Below are 15,865 nucleotides of genomic sequence, written 5' to 3' on the forward strand. Positions count from 1 at the left end.
TACCAGGTGGAGGACTAGGGTCTAAAAACCCTGACGGCAGCAACAGACGCCGCATGGAGGAAGCTGTGAGCATCTTGCTTCTGTCCTGTCTAAGGCCAGGCATTACAGTGGGGAAATGCTGAACAACAATGTGGGGAGACTTGAGCATGCCAGGGAGCGTGAGGTTCTGTGGGACTCAGGACACTAAGTGATGTGAAAACTAGATACAGTCAGAAACCGAGAGAAACCAGACACCCAGCATCAGCCAGAGGCGCCCCAGCTCCCGAGACAGCGCCTCCCAGGGCAGGGCCACCTGCCAGGCCACATCTATGACCAGGGGGCTCCGGCCCACTCAGCCCCCTTGAGGAACCAGCGTCTGCACCACTAAAACCAGACTGTCAGAACAGAGAAAAGAAACTTTTTCTGCATTTCAGATGGCTCCAATGAGAACTGTGAGATATCATCTGTATTTCAAAGAATAATGAAAATGATACATTTGCTTACGATTAACAGTATAGATTACCTAAAACACAGGATGGCATTTTCTGCTGTTTGATTTTTTAAAAATCAGCTTGGGGGTGGGGGGACACAGTTACATTTATCATGATCGGAATATTGAACTCACAATTACATATGACAAGCAATGAAAAGACAGAAAAAAGTTAGAAACAACAATTCAGTGTGAGAACAGCCTCCTTTAGGGACCCATCTTTCCCAGCATGTGGTCCTGGGGGTCGTCTGCATAACCGCACCTCCCCCTAGATCAAGCTCTCAGTGTCCCCGGAGTCCCCGAGGGCAGAGGACACTAAGCATCCTTTGACCCTGCTGGAAGGGAAACAAGGCCCTCCCTCTATCTCACCAACTCTTGTGGCTTCCTGGCCATGGCCCTTCTCAAAGTACAGGTTCAATTAGCTTTGGCTGCCGATGAAAACAGCTCAGTGGCACCACTTCCTAAGCACGAGGTGAGGACCCAGGAAGTACAGGGCACTCAGCAGCCCCCAGACATCCTGATGGCACCAGATACTCAGAAAACGGTGCAGGAAAACCTTCGCTATTCCTGGCCCCTGCTGCTGCTCCCTAGGCCTCCAGAGGGAAGTCAGGACAAAGTCACTCCCCCTGCCACGCTCCCAGCCTCCACACAGAAGATGAGAAAAGTAAGCCTAGCCCCTCTGCTAGGAGCAACTTGGAAGTATACCGTCCATCAGAATGTGTTCTTATTTCAGAAGAGAGAAGGTTTTTTTGAATAAAAATAATTTTTAGGCTAATGGAAAAGAATAGAGGTAGTAAATGAGGAAAAGGTGATTTAATCCTTGATGTTACTAGTGAGTGTTCATAAATGTACCAAGGGCTGAAGAGAAATTTTATTTTCAGTTTTATTCCAAAAGAGAAGAGAAGGAAGGAGATGTGGAGGGGTCAGGGCAGGAGGGAAAGGGGATGAGGCTAATACATGGCCTCTTGTGTTTCTCTTTAGGAGAGATTTGTAAATCATGTGAAAGGCCATGTTAGGCTTATGATGTATTGTTTTTTCGAAGTTTTAGTCCAAATATCTGACATGTTCATTTTTTTTTTTTTAGAATCTCCAAAGAACACGGGCACTTCCTATGACGTAGGTTCTTGGGAAACTGCACAAGAAATCACGTTGTTTATTGGGCAACGCCCTGAGCTGGGCTCGCGGGTCCTGGCTTCTGGTCCTCCCCATGAGGACACATCACTTGCTCAGTCTCAGGTGTTACTTCCATTCACATGTTCTCACCCACCTCACGGGAGCTGATAAATGAGACAGAGAAGAACCACCATGTTCCGTGAAAAAGATGATTCTTTTTTTCTTTATACTTCAGAATACAAAAGCCACTTTTAACTGAAATTGCTATAAAAGTAGATTAATGGAGATGTCTTTTAGTTCATGGTTCATAAAACAGTCAAAAGTGATCACTCAAAGCTTCTAAGCCAATAGGTTTGTTCTGAACTGAGCAATTTTAAACAGAAAAGTTTGTAGTTCTTTGAACATGTCCGAGAATGCAGGGCCCTGGCCCTTCCATGTGACCAAGCTGAGTCTAACTGCACCGGGGACCACCGTCCAGCACCACCTGACCGGAGCTCCTGCTGTGCGACGCTCATCCCGGCTGCACCGGGGACCACCGTCCAGCACCACCCTGACCGGAGCTCCTGCTGTGCGACGCTCATCCCGGCTGCACCGGGGACCACCGTCCAGCACCACCTGACCGGAGCTCCTGCTGTGCGACGCTCATCCCGGCTGCACCGGGGACCACCGTCCAGCACCACCCTGACCGGAGCTCCTGCTGTGCGACGCTCATCCCGGCTGCACCGGGGACCACCGTCCAGCACCACCCTGACCGGAGCTCCTGCTGTGCGACGCTCATCCCGGCTGCACCGGGGACCACCGTCCAGCACCACCCTGACCGGAGCTCCTGCTGTGCGACGCTCATCCCGCTGCTACCACAGCCCTGGGCACATCTCGCTCAATTCAGAGCCTGACATGGTTAGGGGAAATAACAGAACTGCTGTTTTCAAGACTGAATTGAACTTAAAAAGAGATTTCCCCAAAAAAGAGAAGAAAGAGGGAGAGAAGGAGTAAATGAGAGAGAAACAGAGAAGGCGGCAGGGAGAGAGGGCAGCACCCACTGTGCTTTATCTGCTAAAAAATCCTTCAAAGAGCAGTATCCAAGTTGGCTTGAAGTGAAAACCAGTCATATGTACTTTTAAGAAATGAAGTATACACATATTAAGCAGCAAAATGTACATGTATTTGCTAAAGTGAACAAATTTACTATGATAAAACTATTTAACATAAAAGAAAGACAAGATTTTTCTTAATTGCAATTCAGACAATTCATTATGGGAAAGCAGGTGTGATCCTTCCACATACTCCCCTCAGGATCGGGTTGGAATAACAGAGTTCCAATATTCCCCTCAGCGGCACTTTCTCTACACAGCCCGTGGATAAAGATCAGTCCATCCTGGGGAAAACCATTACGAATCTCATGTGTCACCATAGACTCTAGAATCCTATTGGTCCTGGACATGAATTCAACTTCTAAAATCTGTGCATCTCATGAAAACGTGACATTCTCGGATAGAAAGGACCAAACAGATTCACTCAATGATATCCATTCTTCTATGAAATAAGAGTTGGCTCTGGAAGCCAATGATTCTAATGGCACAAACAAATACAGAAGGTAATTATAATGGTGGTGAGTAAGGCCACCCCATGTCTGGCTCAAAGCAGACCCAGGGGAGCCCAGTCCCTGGCTCCGTGGGGTGGCACCACCATACAAAAGCAGTGTTCTGTCTCTGAGAGGGTGTATCTCACATTAAATCCAATTCTGAGCACTCACCCCAAACAGGATGGGTGTGAATGGGTTCTGAAGGGACCAGGATGGTGCTCATGGTTTCTGAAGAGACCAGAGAAGTATCTGTGCTCCAAAATGGAAAGAAAATGGCATTTATATGACCTTAGAGCAAAATAATATAGGCTAAACTGATCCCTAATTTGAAAGTCAATAGTTAAATGAAAAAAAAACCACCCACATGTTTTTTAAAAAAAAATGGAATTAGCTATAAAGTGCTAGGAAAATAGCTAATGGTAAAGTTGTCTATTAAGTACTTTTATTAAATAATTATACTGTTATTTAAATGGATCCCCATATTCATTCTTAAATAATTACTTAATATCACACAATCAATTATTCTATCTCTATCTCTCACAAAACACACTCAACCTATTCCCATAAACTTGAGCTTATGATAGACGTAGGCATCATTTCAAGGAAACAACTTAATTTGAAAACCTTGATCTTTCTAGGAAGCACAACTGTGATGAACCCACTTGAGGATCAGTTCTCTACCATTTAACTTAGTTTAGATTCAAGAAGGGTCTTGCCACGGAATATATGTATATTTAACTCCAAATTCTTGTGGTTCTCAGAGTATCTCAGTATAGTTACCTTGGAGGTTTGTCTAAACACTGACAAGTTACTTCCTGTAGAGTAGCTTCTGCTGTTCCTTGCAGACATCTTTCTGGGACTCGGAATTCCATTTCCCCTGATAAAAAGCCAGAGGACATGCCCAAACCACTCATCTCCATTTGCACAATTTACTTTTCTTTCCAGACACTGCTTTTTGGATCATAATGGAGCCATTTGTCCCAGTGCAGAAGTTTTGCCCTGAAAATGAATTAGGCTTTTCTTGGCACCTGGATGAACGCTTTCAGCCAGAAGGGTTCTTTTCACGTCAGAAACCTGACTAGCAGAGGACATCTGTGCAACCTCTGAAAGCCTCCACCCTGCCACCAGTCTCAGGCACCAGGGGCATGGCTGGGCATGTTGGGGCTGCTGGCAGCTGCACACATGTGAAGTCTCCCCATGCCACAGTCCACTCACCTACAGGACAGACACGACCTACCTAAAGTGTGGCAGGTGTATTTTAGACAAAGTCTCCACAGCCCTTTCTGAACTGTGGCTGACTTCCCTCCCCTGCCCCCTTTTAGGTCAACTGAAAATTAAAGCTTTGGGAAGTGGATGCACAGCTTTCAGGTCAAAACCGCATGAGACCAAATCAATCCATAAAACTTTTGAAAGTGTATCAAGAGTAACAAATTTGCTCTATAATTTTATTGGGTCTAGTCTATCTGGAAAAGAGGATCTATTTATTAACCTTTATCTTAAGATTTTTTTCTGGGTGGCACCTGTGGCTCAAAGGAGTAAGGCGCCGGCCCCATATGCCTGAGGTGGTGGGTTCAAACCCAGCCCTGGCCAAAAACTGCAAAAAAAAAAAAAAAAAAGATTTTTTTCCCCACATTTGAATTATTGATAATTATGTCTGCTTTTCCAAAAACAACAACAAAAACCTGTTCAGAAGTGTTAACTATTGAAGAAAGTGTTCACCACTGCAGAAAGTGGGAGGCTCTGAGCCCAGGGAGAGCCAGCAATGTGCACGAGCTACATTCTGCCTCCCTGTGTGAGGTCACCGTGGGGACATCTTATAAAGAACGCAGGCCTCACCCATGCTCTTACACACCCAGCACTACCCTGGCCACCATGGGGGGCAGGAATAAGACCATCCCGGTTCAGCTCATCCCACGGCCCCAGGCAACACCCACTTCTCTGCTCATTTTTTATTTGACTTGGTCCTAGTTCTCACTGCTCTCTGTGTGATCCTATGTTTCTCTCTGGGTCTGACACTTGACAGCCCATAATTCATTACGTTTCCAAACTCTGACTCAATTTATGGCTGAAAGAATAAGGAGCGTGATACCCAGATGCCCAGGATGCATCCCCAGCCCTCGGGCATCTTTCCCATCCCTGCTGAGAGGGATGTGCTGGCAGCTTAGGGCACAGCATTCCAGTCCAGCCACCTTGGCACTGCCTTGCTCAGGGCCCACCTCAAGGAAACAAGTCAAGAGAAGACGCTGGGTTTTCCAAAACTGTCTTAATGCAAGGCATTAAAGAGGTAAGATGGTTGTACTGAATTTCACCCACAAAGCCCTTTGGATTCTGCAGAGAAGCACTGGGTTTATTTGAGGACTGAACATGAGGTTTATTTTTCAGCTTTCTTCTGGCAGAAGAAGCCCTGGGCTTTCCCTTTTGCATATGAAGCCAATAGCTATTGGCCGCTGACGAGGTTTTGCTTTGGTTTCTGTCTTCCCATAAACTGTGTTCAGATTCAACTAATTTTTATTCAGTTCTTACCAAGCTCCAGACACCATATTGGGTATTTTCAAGTACACTGTCTGCCCCATTCTCCATGTGAGGTGAGGAAATATTTCCTCCCCACTTTCTAAAGAAACTAAAGAAAAAGGGGTGTGCTCAGAGAAAGGGGCCTAGAGAATGGCTCCTATGTTTATAACATACTTATGGCCTATGAACAAATTCTCTACATGTGAAGAAGAAAAAAAATTATTAAATACATGTGGTAGATGTACGGGTGATCTCTGTATAATTCTTTCAACTGTACTGTATGTTTAAAAATTTGCCTAATAAAATATTGGAAAATAAAAAACAAACAAACAAAAAGGAACTAAAGAAATAAGGGACTGTCTGGTGCCTTCTGTAAGGTTGCAGTCCCAGGATTTTTGACTCCAAGTCTCCTGCCCCTAAGCTGCAAATGCAGCCAAGTAAGACAACCCTACAGCATCTTTACACAGCACACAGTGGTGGGTGCAGGGTGAAGCTGGAGAGGACCCCTCCACCCCAATACAAAACATCACAGGGCATCATCCCTGCCCACAGGGAGCTGTTGGTCTCCGGTGTTTCCGTGTGAGGGCGAGCGCTGGGGGGCTCAGCTGATATCCACCACCTCCCAAAGTCACAGGAAACTCTCGCAAGGCTGAGCTTTCAGACACTTCCAATGGCCAAGAACCCCTGAATCCTCCTGTATAACTGTCCTCGAGTCTGTCATTGAGTGGATGACTCCAGGGTGCTGCCACTGTGTCTTCTGGAAAATTCCAGACCATTACCTATCACTGAGAAGGAATAATGGTCAATGTGCCTAGCACAGTCCCTCACCTATGGCAGGGAATGAAGTCTCGACTGAAGAAGAGCCCAGGTGAGATCTAACTATACTAAAAATCTGTCATTTTTATGTGTTACATAAATGAGGCTGACCCCTCATCTGAATTTCTGCACAGAGAGTAGCAGTTGTGTTCCACATCTGTACAACCTCACATCCTTATTTGGATTGAACCTGGAAGAAGAATCCTTAAAATTGCCATTGCATTTATATTACTAAACAGAAGTTTATATAGCACCTATGGTGTGATGGGCACCATATTAAGTAATTCGCAGACACAAACTCACTTAATCTTCATAATCGTCTTATAAGGTAGTTATTGTTATTAGTCCAATTTTCAGATGAAAAAATCTCACCAAGTGGTTAAGAAACATGCCCAAGGACTCACAGCTAGCAAATGGGGACAGGAAAGTGAGCCCAGGGAGACTGGCCCCAGATCTGAGCCCTCCGCCACATGCTGAGCTGTTTTTTAGAGAAAAGAGGGAAGGCGGTTTCCAGGATTATTCTGGGGAAGATAAGGGAAAATTTGATAAATCAGACACTGAGCCACATCTCTCTTTTATGTTTATTTATCTTCTTCTTAATTTATGTTTATTTATGTTTTATGTTTCTTGTGTTTTCTTATGTTTATTTATGTTTTCTTTATGTTTATTTTCCATAGTTGAATCATTTCTGCATCCCATACCTGCTATGAATGATGCTCTGGGCCCAGTGAGGCAGAGACAGGCCAGCTCGGGCAGGAGCCATGGTGTTCCAGCGGCAGGTGTGGGACCACATTCCTGAGCTGTCCTTCAAGGGAGCCGGGAGTGGAGTCTTCTCAGATACAAGTCCTCCCCTCAGCTGGCAGATTTGGTTTATAAGCCCCATGTCCCCACCACCTACATTACCTGACCTACAAGAGCCAAAAAGTGACACCGAGGTAGGAAGGTGCAGGCAGGAGGTTGGCCCAGCATGAACGGTGAGGAGGACCCAGGGGTTTTCACAAGAGGTGCAGACCAGGGACGTTTAGAAGTTCATATCAATGTAATATAGAAATATACGCAATATAGACATAGTATAGACATAAAATCCAGGGTGGCGCCTGTGGCTCAAAGTAGTAGGGCGCCGGCCCCATATACCAGAGGTGGCGGGTTCAAACCTGGCCCTGGCCAAAAACTATAAAAAAAAAAAAAAAAAAAAGGAAAGAAAATCCATGAGAAAGGTCCCACTGAAGTGTGGAACATTCACTGTTTTTAAACTTTGCTGTGAGTGTCCCCTGGAGATGGGAAGCGACTGTTTGCACGTGTTTGGGTTTGTTTCTGTTTCCCCTCATTTAAAGGACAGCATTGTACCACATGCCACACCAAGGCCTCAGGGACACAGCACACAAAGCTGCTTCACACGCGGCCGTCAGCCACAGCCCACGACACCGGCCAGGGGTGAGAGAGTGCTCTTATGTTAGTGCTAAAAATGTTTACCTTTCGGAAACACACTGTACTGTCTTCATCCTTAGGAGCCAAAGTTTCTCTGTGCACAGGGTTTGGGAACCGGCACCCAGAACGTCTCTAGAAATAGGCATGTCCCTGACTGCCCAGTCTCCTTCCCACAAATTCTGCACCCATCCTCCTGCCTACCAGTAAAACCCTGAAATTAGGACAGTTTAAAAAAAAACCACATGATTTGAGTTCTATGTCCCTCTCCGGACCCTGCAGCAAAATCATGTTTTTCCCTCACTGGAGCGTTTGGGCAGAAGCAAGGAGGCCATGCCCCAACGTGCGGCAGAGGCCCAGGATGGTATAGGTGCAGGACACAGGCCTTCTCCCCTTTCCAGGACTGCAGACAGCTGACACTTAGTGCTGACTCTAGAAAAATGCACCGTGGGGACAGCCCCAACACAGAGGTGTGAGGAGAGCAGTGGTTCTGACACAGTGGTGAATAATTAGTGTGATTTATAAAAATGGCAATCCTGGAAGAGAATAAGGAAGAAAAGAGAAACGAAAGCCTCAGAAAACCCTTCCAAACACCTTCCTTTCACAGAAAGCACATCCCTCTTGTGACTCCCCCCCTCAGCCACCTCAAGTGTCCACACCTGGAATTCTGCTGAAACAACAGCGCGTGAGTGTCCCATGCTGCTCCAGGAGCCACAGCCTTGTCTAAACATCGTCCAGGTCTGACCCACATGGAAGGTCCGGCTGGTGCAGGGCAGGCTCTGGGAGCCACCCTGGCCTGGATGCTGCCTGGACAGCCAGGCCTCCGTCTGACTAGTGAGCTGTGGAGCCCAGGCTCTCTCCACTTCACTGTGCTTTAAATATACCCATTTGCCTTTATTTTGGAGGCATGTGTGATATTTCTCCAAGCTGAACAACTCACATAAAAGGCTAACATTTTATTAGGGAGGGAAATCCATTCTGGAGCACTTACACTGCCGGTTTGATGCAGTAAACTGATTCGGCTTAATAGGCCATCTGCTCTCATCCCACCCATTTGGGGAGACTCTTCCCAGAAGAGAGCACATCTGAGATGTTTAAGTAAACCTGCTTCCACAGCCCTGAGACTCTTACTTATTACAGAGTCAAAACAGTTGTATTTAAAGTTTCCCCTGAGCACAGTTCACCATGAGACATACAAATCAGTGGTGAGACCCTGCCACTCTGGAGGACTTCTCCATGGTGTCCAAGGTCTCCAAATGCACATGTCAAACATGCACAACTTTTTATCAATTATGCTTCAACAAATCTTTAAAAATTTAGTTTGTCAAAGAAAGAGAGAATTTTCTGAATACAAATATCTGAACACTCCATGGAGAAGGCACCCCAGGTGAGCCACTGAGCTCCCCTGTAAAAATGCCATGTCACCAAGCTGCCGGCCCTCCCAAGCCATATCAGCTTCTCTGTGACTCTCTGACAGAACACTTTGTTAGTCCCATCCCAGCCCTCAACAGGGGTGTTGTAGAGACTCCCTGACACCATAGGTAGACACCCACCTCCCAATAGAAGTCCAGACCCTGGGAAGTCACAAATCGGCTCCAGGGACTATTCACCTGCTGGGGGTCACCTGTAAATTGTCTGAGGACTGGCATCTGGAAGGCACAGAGCAGGGCACACAGACACTCCAATCCCTCCCCTACCAGCAACCTCCCCTGTCCTGGTAAAAGAAGACTCAGGACTGGGACTAAAATCAGCCCCAGTGTCGGGATGGTGGGGCAGGGGGTCCAGCGTGTCAGCATGCTGAAGTCTGCACTGAATCATAAACACTCACACAATTTTACTTTATTCCTAAAATATAGGAGATTGGCTCAGCACAAAAATATAGCTTAACATGATTTACTAAATAGACAATTCACTTGTTTTATTGGCTGGGGCCCAACCTGCAGCGTGAGCCCTCTTACACTCTGTGCTGAGAAGTTGCTCATCAACTGCTTTTCCTGCTGTAACTGAGCTGCAGACCATCAAGCACACGGGCTAGAGGTTTCTGTCCTCTTGTTTTTCCCCTTCCTTTCCACAAGCTCCCCAGAACCATCCTTCAGGAAAGCAAGGCCAGAGTCCTTGAAACCCTGAAAACCCAGAGCTTCACAGCACCAAAGAATGGTCACAGTGGACTCTTCATTTTAGGCACCAGGGTTGTCATTTTTAAGGTGTTAAACCCTTTTCTGTGTAGAATGGAACCCTTCAGAGAGAGTGGGTGAGGACAGGTTGCCACTCATAAACTGGTGTCCTGCTCGGCTTGCTGGTGACTGGTGTGGGTGACGCAGGCACGTGCGTGAGGCAGTGGCAATCTTCTCTCCTGCTAAGGAGGCGTGAGGCCGAGGCCCTTCGGAGACTTCACAGATGGCGGAGGGCTCCTGACACCACACTCTGGTGAGGGATGCATCCTAATTAAGGGTAATTAACCCTCAGCCAGCAAGAGCGGTCCCTGGCTGCTTCCCTGACAGGTGGGTATCACAACAACAGTGCAGAAGGGAGGTGGCTGAGTGTGGATCCCTAGCCTGGTACAGCCACTGCTGAAGACTGGGCTCTGTGACTAGCAGCTTCTGCGTCTGTACAGGGGCTGCTGCCGACCCTCTGGGTGGACCCAGTAACTGCTGACGTGGGATATGCCTGCCCAGCCTGATGGAGGCTGCTTGGGCTTCCACCTCCCACGAAGATGCTCAGGGTCCCACGTATTCAACCCCAGGGCATCTGCTCCTGACCCATGCACTATGACCTTCCCTAATGGAAAGGTTTTCTGTGACTCGGCCGGAGTGTTCTATGACTAGGGATGTCCTTCCAGGCTCTTTTTCCCTAGTTGCATCACCCTTCCCCAGGATCCACTGTGTCCTTCCATCCCAAGGCTCAGTGCCACCATGGCTCCCTGGACCCAGAGACAATGAACACGCTGGGTGCCCCAGCTTAGTGGCAATTCATCCCTTAGGATGAGGCACTGACCAGGCTGGCAGGTGCTCTCCAGATTCCGGTGACAGGCACCCAGACTGAAGGGCCCAAGATCACGATTTGCTGTTAGCAGACTTGCTGTGGCACGTCAGGGAAGCCCCATCCTGCCCAAGGCCATGCCCAACACCATGACGTGCAGCCCCTGCTGGGTGCTGAGACCCCAGCCCCAGTAATGGCATCCTTGTAAACATGTGGCACCTTGCAGCTCCTGAACACAGCACGCACCTGCAGGCAACAACCTAACCACTGCGGGGACACTCTGGAAATAATCCAGAAGCCCCGAGAGATCCCAGAGTCCTGGATCAGAATAAATCAAAGTGCCCTGGTCCAGGAAGTCCCCAGTCAGACAAGTGTCATAACCACTCATGGAGGGCTGGCGTCCTCACAGAGCACACAGACCCCTAAGGACCTTGTGGACCCCACCGCAAGCCCCAGAACCTCTCCAAGAGCACACTCTGCCCTCTCTCCCTCCTCCCAACATTGCCTCCAGACTAGTAAAGGAATTCCAAGAAGAAACCATCCCCCAAGCTATGCCCTGCCTCTGGGACATGGGCTCTGGTGGCAGATGTGTGGGCACGGCTAACTGCCTACCCACGAGGCCGCAGGATTCTTTGTCATGAAGGAGGGTCCACACCCAACACACCCAGAGTAGGGGCATATCTGCTGTTGCCTGTGAATCCAAGCTCCATGCACTGAGGACTGTCAGCTTGAATCCAGTGAGGCCAGAGAGGATCTGGGGGCCAGCAGAGCTGCCCAGCCACCTGACTGCAGGACCTCAGTCTGAACAAGTCGCAGAAAGCAAGTCTAGGATTGAAAGATGCCACCTCCACAGGAAAATTGTAATATGTTAACAGAGCACCTGGCCCTGAATTTCCTGATAATTTTATCAGAATATCATAGAAAGAAAACTTGTGCTTAGCCTTCAGGAGAACTCTGTATAAATACACAATAGTAGGCCCGCCTGGGCCTCCATAACAGCTGTGCCACAACCGTGACCAATGCCCGCCCAGACCTCCATAAGAGCTGCACCACCCAGACCTCCGTAAGAACTGCTCCGCGACCAGGATCGGCGCCTGCCCAGATCTCGGTAAGAGCTGCACCTCGACACCCGACCCGCGACCTGGGCCTGCCAGGCGTCCATATGCCATGACCAGGAAGTCGAGAGCCATGCAACCCTGTGTCCTCCCTCCTGTACCCTCCCTGCCTCCACGCTGGCCTGCTCATCCGGCCGGGGACTCTGGTAGCTGCATGCCTTCGGGAGCCCTCCCTGCCTCTGTGTGGAGCCCTTTTCCTGGCCAGAGACTGCTGGAGCCTTGAGGCCTCTATGCCAAAGTCACTGGGCACCAGGCAATCCAAGAACCATGTGCACCATCCCCCACTCTGTTGCTGGATCCGGGTGTGTCACACTCTGGAGCTGCTCCCACAACCAGAACTCCCTGGCTGGGGCAGCCCCAGAGGAACTACACAGGGTCACTCCCTACAAAGATCCAGCAACAATAGAGTGATCCCGCTGGGGTCTAATCTTGGAGAGACACTCCCCAACTCTGAGGATGGCCAGAGGCAATGGTGAAAAACAATTGTGAGGCGAAATCAACAGAAAAACTCTGGCAATATGAATAATCAGAGTAGATCAACTCCCCCAAGGATTAATGGGGCAGACACAGACAAGATCCCATGTACAAACAGATAGCTGAGATGTCAGAAATCAAATTCAGAATCTGGATAGCAAACAAGATCAAATTAGAATTCTAAGCAGTAACCCAAAAGATATCTCAAGAATTCAATGAATTCAAAGACCAAATGACCAAAGATTTTGACACATTAAGACAAGAAGTTGCAGCCCTCAAAGATCTAACAAACATAGTAGAATCCCTCAGTAACAGAATGGAGCAAACAGAAGAAAGGATTTCTCACATTGAAGACAAAGCTTTAGAATGCTCCCAAACTCTCAAAGAGGAAGAGAAATGGAGGGCAAAAACAGATCACTCTCTCAGAGAGCTCTGGGATAATTCGAAGAAAATCAATATTCATCTCATACGGATCCGAAAGCAACTAAGTGGCTTCACACGGCACAGAGTCTCCTCTCCATGAGATTATGAAGGAGAACTTTCCAGACATGGTAAGAGATTCTGAAATTCAGATAGCAGACAGTTTCAGAACTCCAGCACAACTTAACCCAAATAAGACATCCCCCAGACACATCATAATCAATTTCACTAAAGTTACTATGAAAAAGAAAATTCTGAAAGCAACCAGACGAAAGAAAACCATCACCTACAAAGGCAAGAATATTAGAATAACTGCAGATCTCTCTGCTGAAACCTTTCAAGCTAGAAGAGGATGGTCATCGACTTTTAATCTCCTAAAACAAAATAACTTTCAACCCAGCTAAATTGAGTTTCACTTATGACGAAGAAGTTAAATACTTTAACGGCATTCACATTTTGAAGAGATTTGCCATAACTAAACCAAATCTCCAGGATATTCTCAGACCTATCCTTCATAAAGACCAGTGTAACCCTCCACCACAAAAGTAAACCCACCCAGAAAATTTTGATCAAATTCCAACTTCCACAGTTGCAAAAGGATTAAAAATGTCCAGCAGACTCTTGAAAGGCTTATCAATATTCTCAATTAATGTGAATGGTTTAAATTGTCCTCTAAAGAGGCACAGGTTGGCTGACTGGATACAAAAACTCAAGCCAGATATCTGCTGCATACAAGTATCGCATCTTACATTAAAAGACAAATATAGACTCAAGGTGAAGGGATGGTCATCTATACTCCAGGAAAATGAAAAGCAGAAAAAAGCAGGCATTGCAATCCTATTCGCAGACGCAATGGGCTTTAAACCAACCAAAATAAGGAAGGATAAGGATGGACACTTCATATTTGTTAAAGGTAATACTCAATATGAGATTTCAATTATTAATATTTATGCACCCAACCAGAATGCACCTAAATTTATAAGAGAAACTCTAACAGACATGAGCAACTTGATTTCCTCCAGTTCCATAGTACTAGGAGATTTTAACACCCCTTTAGAAGTGCTGGATAGAGCCTCCAAAAAGAAGCTAAGCAAAGAAATTTTAGATTTAAACTTAACCATTGAACATCTGGACTTAGCAGACATCTATAGAACATTTCATCCCAACAAAACTGAATACACATTCTTCTCATCAGCCCACGAAACATACTCCAAAATCGACCACATCCTAGGCCACAAATCTAACCTCAGCAAATTAAAAAAAAAATAGAAATTATCCCTCACATCTTCTCAGACCATCATGGAATAAAAGTTGAACTCAATAACAACAGGAACCTGCATACCCATACAATAACATGGAAGCTAAACAACTTTATGCTGAAGGATAAATGGGTTATAGACAAGATTAAGAAGGAAATCACCAAATTTTTGGAACAAAACAATAATGAAGACACGAATTATCAGAACCTCTGGGATACTGCAAAGGCAGTCCTAAGAGGGAAATTTATAGCACTGCAAGCCTTCCTCAAGAAAACGGAAAGAGAGGAAGTTAATAACTTAATGGGACATCTCAAGCAACTGGAGAAGGAAGAATATTCCAATCCCAAACCCAGCAGAAGAAAAGAAATAACCAAAATCAGAGCAGAATTAAATGAAATTGAAAACAAAAGAGTTATACAACAGATCAATAAATCCAAAATTTGGTTTTTTGAAAAGATCAATAAAATAGATAAACCTTTGGCCAACCTAACCAGGAAAAAAAAGAGTAAAATCTCTAATTTCATCAATCAGAAATGGTAACGATAAAATAACAACAGACCCTCAGAAATTCAAAAACTCCTTAACAAATACTACAAGAAACTCTACTCTCCAAAATATGAAAATCTGAAAGAAATCGACTAATACCTGGAAGTATGCCACCTACCAAGACTTAGCCAGAACGAAGTGGAAATGTTGAACAGGCCTATATCAAGTTCTGAAATAGCATCAACTATACAAAATCTCCCTAAAAGGAAAAGCCCAGGACCAGATGGCTTTACATCAGAATTCTACCAAACCTTTAATGAAGAAATAGTACCTATATTACTAAGCCTCTTCCAAAATATAGAAAAAGAAGGAATGTTACCCACCACATTCTACGAAGCAAACATCACCTTGATCCCCAAACCAGGGAAAGATCCAACAAGAAAAGAAAATTATAGACAAATATCACTAATGAATATTGACGCAAAAATGCTCAATAAGATCCTAACAAACAGAATCCAACAACACATCAAAAAAATTATACACCATGACCAAGTGGGATTTATCCCAGGGTCTCAAGGCTGGTTCAATATATGTAAATCTATAAATGTAATTTAGCACATAAACAAACTAAAAAATAAAGACCATATGATTCTCTCAATTGACGCAGAAAAAGCTTTTGATAATATCCAGCATCCCTCATGATCAGAACACTTAAGAAAATTGGTATAGAAGAGACATTTCTTAAACTAATAAAAGCCATCTATGGCAAACCCACAGCCAATATCGTACTGAATGGAGTTAAATTGAAATCATTTCCACTTAGATCAGGAACCAGGCAAGGTTGCCCATTGTCTCCTTTGCTCTTTAACATTGTAATGGAAGTTTTATCCGTTGCAATTAGGGAAGAAAAGGTGATCAAGGGTATCCACATAGGGTCAGAAGAGATCAAACTTTCATTCTTCACAGATGATATGATCGTATATCTGGAAAACACTAGAGATTCTACTAAAAAACTTTTAGAAGTGATCAAGGAATACAGCAATGTCTCAGGCTACAAAATCAACACCCATAAATCTGTAGCCTTTATATATACCAACAATAACCAAGCCGAAAAAATAGTTAAGGACTTTATTCCTTTCACAGTAGTGCCAAAGAAGATGAAATATTTGGGAGTATACCTAACAAAGGATGTGAAAGATCTCTACAAAGAGAACTA

The 15,865-nt window shown here is 45.6% G+C and overlaps 1 protein-coding gene and 1 pseudogene across 3 annotated transcripts in view; one reads left to right on the top strand and one right to left on the bottom strand.

Annotated features, from left to right (window-relative positions):
• Positions 1-15,865, bottom strand: part of DLGAP2 (DLG associated protein 2) — a 594,688-nt gene that overhangs the window by 359,522 nt on the left and 219,301 nt on the right. The gene's annotated exons all lie outside the window — the stretch shown is intronic.
• Positions 5,796-5,879, top strand: LOC128591083 (uncharacterized; annotated as a pseudogene).

This window comes from Nycticebus coucang, chromosome 7 (genome assembly GCF_027406575.1).
Source record: "Nycticebus coucang isolate mNycCou1 chromosome 7, mNycCou1.pri, whole genome shotgun sequence".
NCBI classification, from domain to species: domain Eukaryota; kingdom Metazoa; phylum Chordata; class Mammalia; order Primates; family Lorisidae; genus Nycticebus; species Nycticebus coucang.